Genomic DNA, 9,025 nt, shown 5'->3' with positions numbered 1-9,025 from the left:
TATTGGACAATTGCAAAGGCTGAGGCTCCTGCACTCCTTCCTTCTAGGTCCCCTTACCTGTCTCATTCGCAGTCACACCCTCCTGTCTATGAACACTGACTAAATCAGAAGACTGTCCTAAGTGTTGTGCCTGCTTTCTGGTGCAAAGCATCCAGGTTACTTTCCCCCTCCCTGATGTGTCACAGTGTCTGCAGCTCAGCCTCCAGTTCAATGACTCTGAGCTGAAGCTCCTTGAACTGTGAACACTTACTGCAGATGTGTTTGCTGTGGATCACAGTGACATCCAGGAGCTCCCACATGCTGCAACCTTGACACATCGCCAGTCTTGCCATCCTTAATGCATTTAATTAATTATTTAATTATTGTATTCACTTATTTAATCTCCTTTTTAATATATTTTATTAACTTTACCACCAGTTTCGATACTATTTAAACCTTAGGACTGGAATACAGCTTAACCACTTACTAGATACTCACTAAACAGCTAGCTCCTTTACCTGTAGTCGAGTAAGAACTAATTCTTACAGGGTGAAAAGGTAGAAAAAGAAAAGGAACATGCCCTTCCTCCCTTTAACAACCTCGCCCACTCACCAAACTTCCAGGTATGCACTTGTTTCCAAAGCTGCACTTGTCAACAGACCACTGCCATTTAGTTCTAAGACAATTCTAAAGACACAGAAACACAGCAACTCAATTTTTATCATGTTGCCATACCTCAGTAAACTTGTAGGATGATACTTTTCAGGCCTGTTTTATACTTGGAAGAAAGGGTGTATTAATAAGCTTCAAAAATGGATTGAATCCAGCCCAGACTGATGAGACAATTTTTTTAGAAGAGCATAAGAAATAAGAGCATGGGTAGATGATATGGCCCATTGAGCCTGCTCTGCCATGCAGTACGATCATGGCTGATCGTTGGCTTCAACTCCACTTTCCCACCCACTCCCCATGTCCCTTGATACCCCGAGAGACCAAAAATCTGACTATCTCAGCCTTAAATGTATTCAGTGATGGAGAATCCACAACCTGCTGGGGTAAAGAACGCCAGAGAGTTACAACCGTTTGAGAGAAGAAATACCTTCTCATCTCTGTCCCAAATGATCAGCCTCTTGTCTTGAGGCTGTGCCTCTGTGTTCTAGATTCCCCAGCTAGGGGAAACAACCTCTCAGTGCCTACCCTGTCAAGGCCCTTCAGAATCTTGTATGTTTCAATGAGTTTACCTCTCATTCTTCTAAACTCCAGAGAATATAAACCCTACTCAGAACCCAATCACAGGACAAACCTTTCATCCCAGGGACCAACCTAGTGAACCTTCGTTGTACCACATCCAATGCAAGTAAATATGAAAACCAAAGCTATGCACTGCATTCCAGGTGTGGTCTCATCAAAACCCTGTACAATTGTAGCAAGACTTCTTTATTCTCATATGCCAATCCCCTTGCAATATGCCATTTGCTTTCCAAATTGCTTTCTGTATTTGCATGCTAACTTTCTGTGTTCCTTGTACGGGTACACCCAAGTCACTCTGAACATCAACATTTACAACTTTCACACCTTCTAAAAAATATTCTGTTTTTCTTTTCGTACTACCAAAGTGAATAACCTTCCTTGGCCTATTGGTTATGAAGGATCCATTCAACATTAACCTGGGCAGCTGAATCTATCCGGACGATATCACTTGTGCAGCTTTACTGGAATAGCTTGGCTCGAGGTGAGGCTAGTTCTGAAGCACAGGTCTTCAGCACTACAGGCGGGATGTTGTCAGGGTCCAAAGCCCTTGCATTCAATACATTCAGCTCCTTGATATCGCATAGATATTTATTCAATGAAAATGTCATAGTTTGCACAGCTAAACATGCTCTCCTGGGTTTCTCATCACGATGGTGGGGTTTTGGGGAGGGGAGAGCCTTGGAGGAGGAGGCCAGTCACTCCAATGACTATCCAGGCAGTTCCAGAACCTTAGCCAACTTTTAGTATTCCTGTCATTTTATCACCTGCTCCATCATGCACCTTACCTGTACAAGGAGAGGAGAAGGTGTTAGTGAGTCAAAATTGTTTTCAATGGGTGAAGCACTGGCAAGAATAAGGGCATGGTAATAGAAGAGAGGGAGAGTGTCCTTCCTCTGCTGTGAAAAAATCCCCTGTCCTTGTCCAAGGATCCTGGAGACTCAGGTCTTGGTGTACCAGGCTTCAATATAGCAATGATTAGGTTGGCTTGATCCCACATGAAGACAGTGGGAGGAGATCACAGTGCAAAATGTTTCCAACAAGATGCACAACACGGTGGAGACTGACAACCCGGGGTATCCCTGCAACAATTAAGTGTTAGGAAGAAGCATACAGGAAAGTGATGGCTTCCAGAGTGGCTGCAACCACTGCTTCAGTAGATGCCATGTAGGTTAGCATGAGTGCTACATTTGCACTTGGCTTCTAGAACCTGGTGAGAACTTTTCAGTCGGTAATGATATTAACCAATGAACCTCTGAACTCAGGCCCTGCGCAAGTGAGCTGCAAGGAGAGGTTGCAGCTGTGGCAATTAGCTTGAATCCCTTAGGCCTCCTCCAAAGCTTCCACATGCAGAAGCTTCACATGTGAACCTTTATAAAGCTCTGGTTAGGCCCCCACAAGAGTACCCTGCCAGTTTTGGCCACCACACTTTAGGAAGGATATAAGGATCCTGGAGAGAGTGCGGAAGAGATTTACTACAACAATTCCAGGGATGGAGAATTTTAGTTACAAGGTTATGTTGGAAAAGCTGGGGTTGTTTTCCCTGGAGCAAAAGAGATTGAGGGGAGATTTGAAAGAAGTGTACAAGATCATGACAGGTTTGAATAAGGTAGACAAGGAAAAACTGTTCCCACTAGCTGATAGTGCAAGGACTAGAGGACACAGATTTAAGGTTTTGGCAAGAGATGAAAGGTGAATGTGAGCGAAATTATTTAAAGCAGCATGTGGTAATGATCTTTAGCTTGCTGCCTATGAGGGTGGTGGAAGTGGAAACAATTACTGCTTTCAATAGGGAACTGGATGGGCACTTGAAGAAAATAAACCTGCAGGGCTATGGGGATTGGCTAGAGGAAATGAGGCTGATTGGATTGCTTCGTGGAGATCCAGCATGGACTCGATGGGCCAAATGGCCTCCTTCTGTGCTGTAAGGACTCTGTGACTCTATAACTGGCCTTGACAATCTTTGACATTACAAGAGTAAAGCCACTGGAAGCTAACCCCTTTGGGCCAGCCGCTTCACTGAGATTGAAGTCACCTCAGACTCACAAAGCTAGAGAGGAACGTTGTCAGCCCCAGGCTGCTCAGCCTCATCTCATCAGGGCTGCGGAAGCTCAGTCGCTGAGTATGTTCAAAGCAGAGATTGACAAATTTCTAAATACCAATGGCATAAAATGATATGGGAAAATAAAGTGATATGTGGGAAGAAGGCATATCAGTGGTTGATCAGCCATGATCGTTTTGAATGGCAGTGCAGGCTCAATGGGCTGAATGGCCTACTCTTGTTCCTATATTCCTAAGAAGAAATTATAAATGCAGTGTTTGGATTTTGGTGAATGCTGTCCATAAAGTCAACATGACTTGAGCACAGAGATCTCAGTTCATTATTATCTATTCTTGCAGATTTAAGGAGTTAGGTGATGAAGGAGGTTGGCAAGTTTTTGACAAGTGATGGACTTTTTGAGGATGTGTGAGAGTGGTGATCAAGCAGATGCAAAATAACTTTGTTTGGTCTGTCAATTTTCAATCATTGAAGGAATTGGCTGTCAGTTGTTTACTTTCTCTGGCTGTTAGCTGTCCTGTCCCACATCCTCCTCTTCCTCTGCCCCCTCCGCATGCTGTGGGGTTGAGGATGTTCCCCCTTTTCACCCCTCCACCCCCACCTTCATTATTGTCCCTTGAGCTTCCAGAAGTAGCAAACCTTTCTTCAATCTGATTTTATGAAGTATGCAATAAGCAATAATGATGCTGGAGATTTTAGCTGGGCTGTATTAGCTGGGCTGTACTCCAGGGTTACCTGAGAATTATCCAGGCAGCTAAGTAGAGACATCAGACTGTTGTCAATCACATTTCGTGTAGTACCTTGAGCCTCATTATATTTGCTGTCTTCCTCTGTTGTGGAAGCTTTAATGGCATCATAAGACACGGCAGCAAGCAATTGTCCTGATTATTAATGAACTCTGCTGATACATAGCTCCAGTTTATGAGGGTTGGTATTCTGGATTATTGCATTTTTTTTGGTATTGTTAATGGAGGTGCAAGAGAAAGCAATTTGCTTTGCACATTAGCTGTATATTAATAAAATGAAAAGCTTTTCTACACATAGGGCGGAATCGCCCGTGCCCGCTGGCTTCGGGTGTCTACGGTGGCGTGAGCCGACAATATGGCGAGAAGGCCAAAGATCGGTTCCACGATGTCATTAAACCAGTTTGTGATTGTCTGCTCAGCCCGTCGATGGTGGGCTGCTTTCCCCGCCTTTGAAAGTCGGGAAACTCATTGTAATACATCAGCATATTATTATAAGGGCAGCTCACTGAACTCAGATCCCCACACCCCCTTCGTTGGATCGCTCAGGTCAGCAGGAAAACACGCCAGTGCAGAACGCATCTTGACAACTGTGACATGCAGAAGTCAGGACTTACCACCAGGGCCTTGCTCACATCGTGGACATCCGAGGAGCAGAAGATATTGGAGCCCAACAGCAACAGCACACTAGAGGGGCATCTATGACATGCTGGGCGGGCTCTCATGGACATGGCTGTGCTGCGAAGCAGCTCACGGAAGTTGGAAAGCCGCAGTTGATGTTCACAATGGATGATGGTCGAGAGGGTGGGAGGGGAAGGTCTAGGATCAACTGGAAGAGGAAGAGGTTTCAGGGGGTGAGGTTGGGAGGGGGGGTGGGAATGAAAGTGTCAGGGCTGGGGGGAAGTTGGGAGCGGGGTGGAATGAAGGTGTTGGGGGAGGTGAGGTTGGGAGGGGGGGAATGAAGATATCAGGGGATGAGGTTGGGAGGGGGGAGGGAGTGCGGGGGGGGTGGTAACAGGAGAGTAGATGGCAACTGGGGAAGTAGGAGTAAGGGACGTTGAAGGTGTAAGGGAAGGAGTTCAGAGAGGGGAGGTAGTGCAGGGAAGGGAAAGAGGCCAGGGAAAGAGTGTGGAGAGGGGAAGGAGTTTGGGGGAGGAAGGAGTGCAGAGAGGGGTGGGAGTCAGTGCAGAGAGGGGAGAGAATCTGGGGAGGGGGGAGGAAGGAGTATGAAGAGGGGATGGAGTCCAGGGGGAGGATCGAGTGCAAAGAGGGGAAGGAGTCTAGAGGGAGGAGGGGGTGCAGAGAGGGAGGGAATCTGGAGGGAGGAAGGGGTATGGACAGGGAAGGAATTAGAGCTGGGGGAAGAAGTGAGGGTGGAGGAAAAGGTGAGGCTGGAGGAAGGAGTCGGGGGAGAGGAAGGACTAAGGGTGAGGTGGAATCTTGGTGGGTGAGGTGGAATTTTGGTGGGTGAGAGGACTAAGGGAGGCAGAAGGAGTTCTGAGGGGGGAAGAATTCCGTGGAAAATGGGTTCCGGGGGAAGGGGTCTAGGTGGGGGGGGGGTGTCCAGGTGAATGTGCAATGGAGGGCTCTGAAGGGTCCATGGCTAGCTCCTGGAGAGTGAACTGAGGGTGGATGTGGTATGAGGGAATGGTGAGAATGACCGAGGGCAGAGTGAGACGGTAGGGTGGGAGGGTGAGGGTTCGATGGTGGCAATAGAAGGGGTGACGAGGGTGGTTGTTCGGGATTCGGAGGCAGACACGGACACTGGGAGTGGGAAGGACGAGGCCAGGGAGGTGAATGTGGATGGGGATGGGATTTTCAGGAAGGAAGAGAACGTGCGTGTTCACCTGGACATCCCCAAGGGAAAAGGGTTGTGGCTGGTAGGTCACAGAGGGGAGAAGGAAGGTGATGCCGGGGGTGGTCAGCCGTGATGGGAGAAAGGAAATGGGTGACTGGGGAAGGGGAAAAGACAGGGGAGAGGATGAAAAAGTGAATCCAGATCATGCTGTCCAAATAGAAAGTGAAATGACAGTTGTGGTGAGTGAGATCATTTGCTGCATGGGAGTGTGATCAGTGCGTGGGCGGAGATGCAGCTCAGCTCAGATGGACAACTGAAAGCAAACCCCAGCAGGCAGCATTCAAAATGCTCAGGACATTGAGATGAGTGTGATGAGGGAAGGATCTGCATACGTGGGAGTGTGCTAGTACGAGGCTCCAAAAGGCCCTGCCACACACACACTTCTCTCTCCAGAATCACTCATTGGCCAGCTGCTCCCTTGGGGTGACAGAGGATGAGGTTGAGGGGGGTCACAGGCAAAGTGGATTCGGCGGTAGAGGACAGACTCTGAGATTCCTGAGTGGATGACCCAGGGGTGTCCAGCTGCCGCTCCTCCTCCCTTCAGGTGCCCAGGGGCTCCTGCCTGACTCCTTTAAAGGAAGGAGCACCTGAAGGGAAATCAAGGTCCCCGTTTACCTCTCATGTTGCCACTGCAGGGACTCACCCAAGGCTCCTGCGATGGACTGCAGGTCTGCACACATTTCCACCTTCTGCTGGACCAGGGACTCCATGGCATCCACCATCATCCCCATGCAGACCTCCATACTCGCACATGTGGGCACCACTTCATCAGAGAGCAGGCGGATACACTCCTCTGACTCGTGTGCCACTCTGTTGAGGGCTTTCAACAGCTCTGTGTTATGGTCCCATGCCTTCTGCTGACTCTCTAGCTTGAGTTGGAAAGCCAAATCTAGAGGGTCATCATCTGACTTGGACCTCACAGATGCCTCATCCCCAGCAGTCCTCTGAATGCCAGAGAGCTTGTACGAATCTGCCTCCTGCTGCAGCGGACATGTGTCCATGCGGTGACCACCAGATCGTGAACCTGAGCCTGCTCTAGATCTAGGTCCCACAGAGGCACGTGTCTTTGCACTGGTGGAGGGAGTGGTTAAGCGCTGTGATGGGTATTCCAGGCTGTTTATTTCCAGCTCTTCACTGGAGGAGGTGTCCTCATGGCTGGAGGTGAGGACATGGATGGAGCTGAGGGACTTGTGGCTGAGGGTGTCGGTCACTTGGCAGAGCTCCCTGGGAACTAAAGTAGAGATAATTGGCAGCAGAGTCAAAAGCAGGAGAGAGCGCACTCACAGCTGCATTAAGAGAGGGATGATGTGGTGCAGGATCCTCATGTGGGTGTTTGCCGCCGACCTCACTCTCACTGCAGGCAGCGTCCATGTCCTCATCAGTCAGCACAATGGCACATTCCTCAAAGTGAGCGAGGGGCCTAATGTGGGTCACTCCACCCTCGGCCTGTAACCTCTCCCTGCTGATGCGAGCAGGTTTCTCCTGCTTGAAACCAGATGGAGAGAGTGTGAGCAGGGCACATGGCACTGTGTGGAATGTTCATGCGGCGAGCGGAGACAAGGACAGGATGTGGATACGAGCTCCAGAAGATATAAGCCTGATGGAGATGTGATGGTGTGCGTGAGAATTAGTGGTGTTGCCCCTTGAGGTGTGAGATCCCTGTGGATGTGTGATGGGTTTGTGAGTGTGTGAGTTGAGAGTGATGAGAAAAGTGAGTTATCATGGCGGAATGAATGAGACCATTCATTTTTTTTTGCTTGACTTTTTGTTTTTATGCAAGCATGAAACTTCCAATAGCTCTAGTCTTCAGCTTGTTCAACAGTTTTGGCCACAATGGCATCATTCTTATCCAGCCTCAAGATACAATCATCCGATTCACCCATTCTATGGACAGCTCCGCAGGTAGTATAGGTTTTGTGCTGACCATTAAATCTCCGTTACTTTGTAAACATCAGCACGATTGATTTGAATGGAAGCACGGTCCTTGGCACCAATAATTCTGTTGCTTGCAGAGCATTTATGTGGAACGTAAAGAATGTCAACTTCGCCAATGTCGTTCTGCATGCTGGGTTTTTTTAGTTGCTTATTTTGTTCAGCACTGGGTGGCTGTCCTCTTTTGCAGGGCATTGGCACTGGCCACCGCAGCCACTGTCCCATGATGGATTGGTGATGCTGCTGCCCTTCCTGCCAGGGTAAGGGTAGAGAACATTAAGGCGGGCCTCCACGGAGTCCAAAAGGCACTTGACGGGTGCATCACTAAACCTGGGGGCCTGCAGTCTTCTTGTCTTTCGGGGCCATCCTGTCTTCTGTGCAGCGCTTGTGAGTTGGCAGCACTGAGAGGTGTCCGCGCGGCTGAACTTCAAATATGGCCCCCGGCATGATGAAGCGGCCAGGTGATGGCGTGGCGAGTGAATGAGAGCCTGCCCACTATTGAAACAGCGTGTTTCCCGGAAATGGTTTGGGATGATATGGCATGAAAAGCCTCCATTGCAGCCGACACGTAAAATGTCTTTTACCCGCCCACTAACACACTTAGTGCAAATCTAGGATGATTCCACCCATAGAGTGAAATGGTGTCATATGAGGGTTTGAGTGGCACATAGGGTAGAATCTTGTGAATTTGGTGATGGGGGTACATTTAACTGGGTGGTAGGTGGGGACCCATGATATTAAAAGAAAATCCTTAACGCCTCTAGACCTTTAAAATGGATCGAGGGCACTAAACACAAAAGTGGTATTCCACGTGATTCTTGCACAGGGGATGATTTTCTTCTGTGGGCAATTTGTAATAAACTATAAACTAACGTTACGACTGGGTGAGGAGCAGTGAGCTGGCTCCCCTTGTATCCAGCCCTCTTGGTTGGTCTCAACAAAGGCTTTTAAAAACTCTTTTCCCCATAGATACCTTTTTCCAGTCCAAATCAATTTGCTTCTTACTAAGGAGCCAATCAAACCAGGTCTTCTTGAGTCAAAGAAAGAATAGTTTATTAGTTACTAAAACCTGAGAAAAATAATAAAACACCATGCGCATGCACACACACACTGGAGGTAAGAAAGTTTGAGTCCAAAATAAAAGTTAAAATAATATACGAGTAAGTCCTTTGCTTGTCCGTGAGCCATAGATTGTGGAACATTGCG

The 9,025-nt window shown here is 48.2% G+C and overlaps 1 pseudogene; it reads right to left on the bottom strand.

The window, feature by feature from the left end:
- Positions 1-7,633: 7,633 nt before the first annotated feature.
- LOC144687111 (small ribosomal subunit protein eS21 pseudogene) lies at positions 7,634-7,984 on the bottom strand (annotated as a pseudogene).
- Between the last annotated feature and the right edge of the window lie 1,041 nt (positions 7,985-9,025).

Source organism: Cetorhinus maximus, chromosome 12 (genome assembly GCF_964194155.1).
Source record: "Cetorhinus maximus chromosome 12, sCetMax3.hap1.1, whole genome shotgun sequence".
Taxonomy (NCBI): Eukaryota; Metazoa; Chordata; class Chondrichthyes; order Lamniformes; family Cetorhinidae; genus Cetorhinus; species Cetorhinus maximus.
Note: the sequence above shows the minus strand (reverse complement) of the source record. Positions and strands in the feature narration are given on the sequence as shown.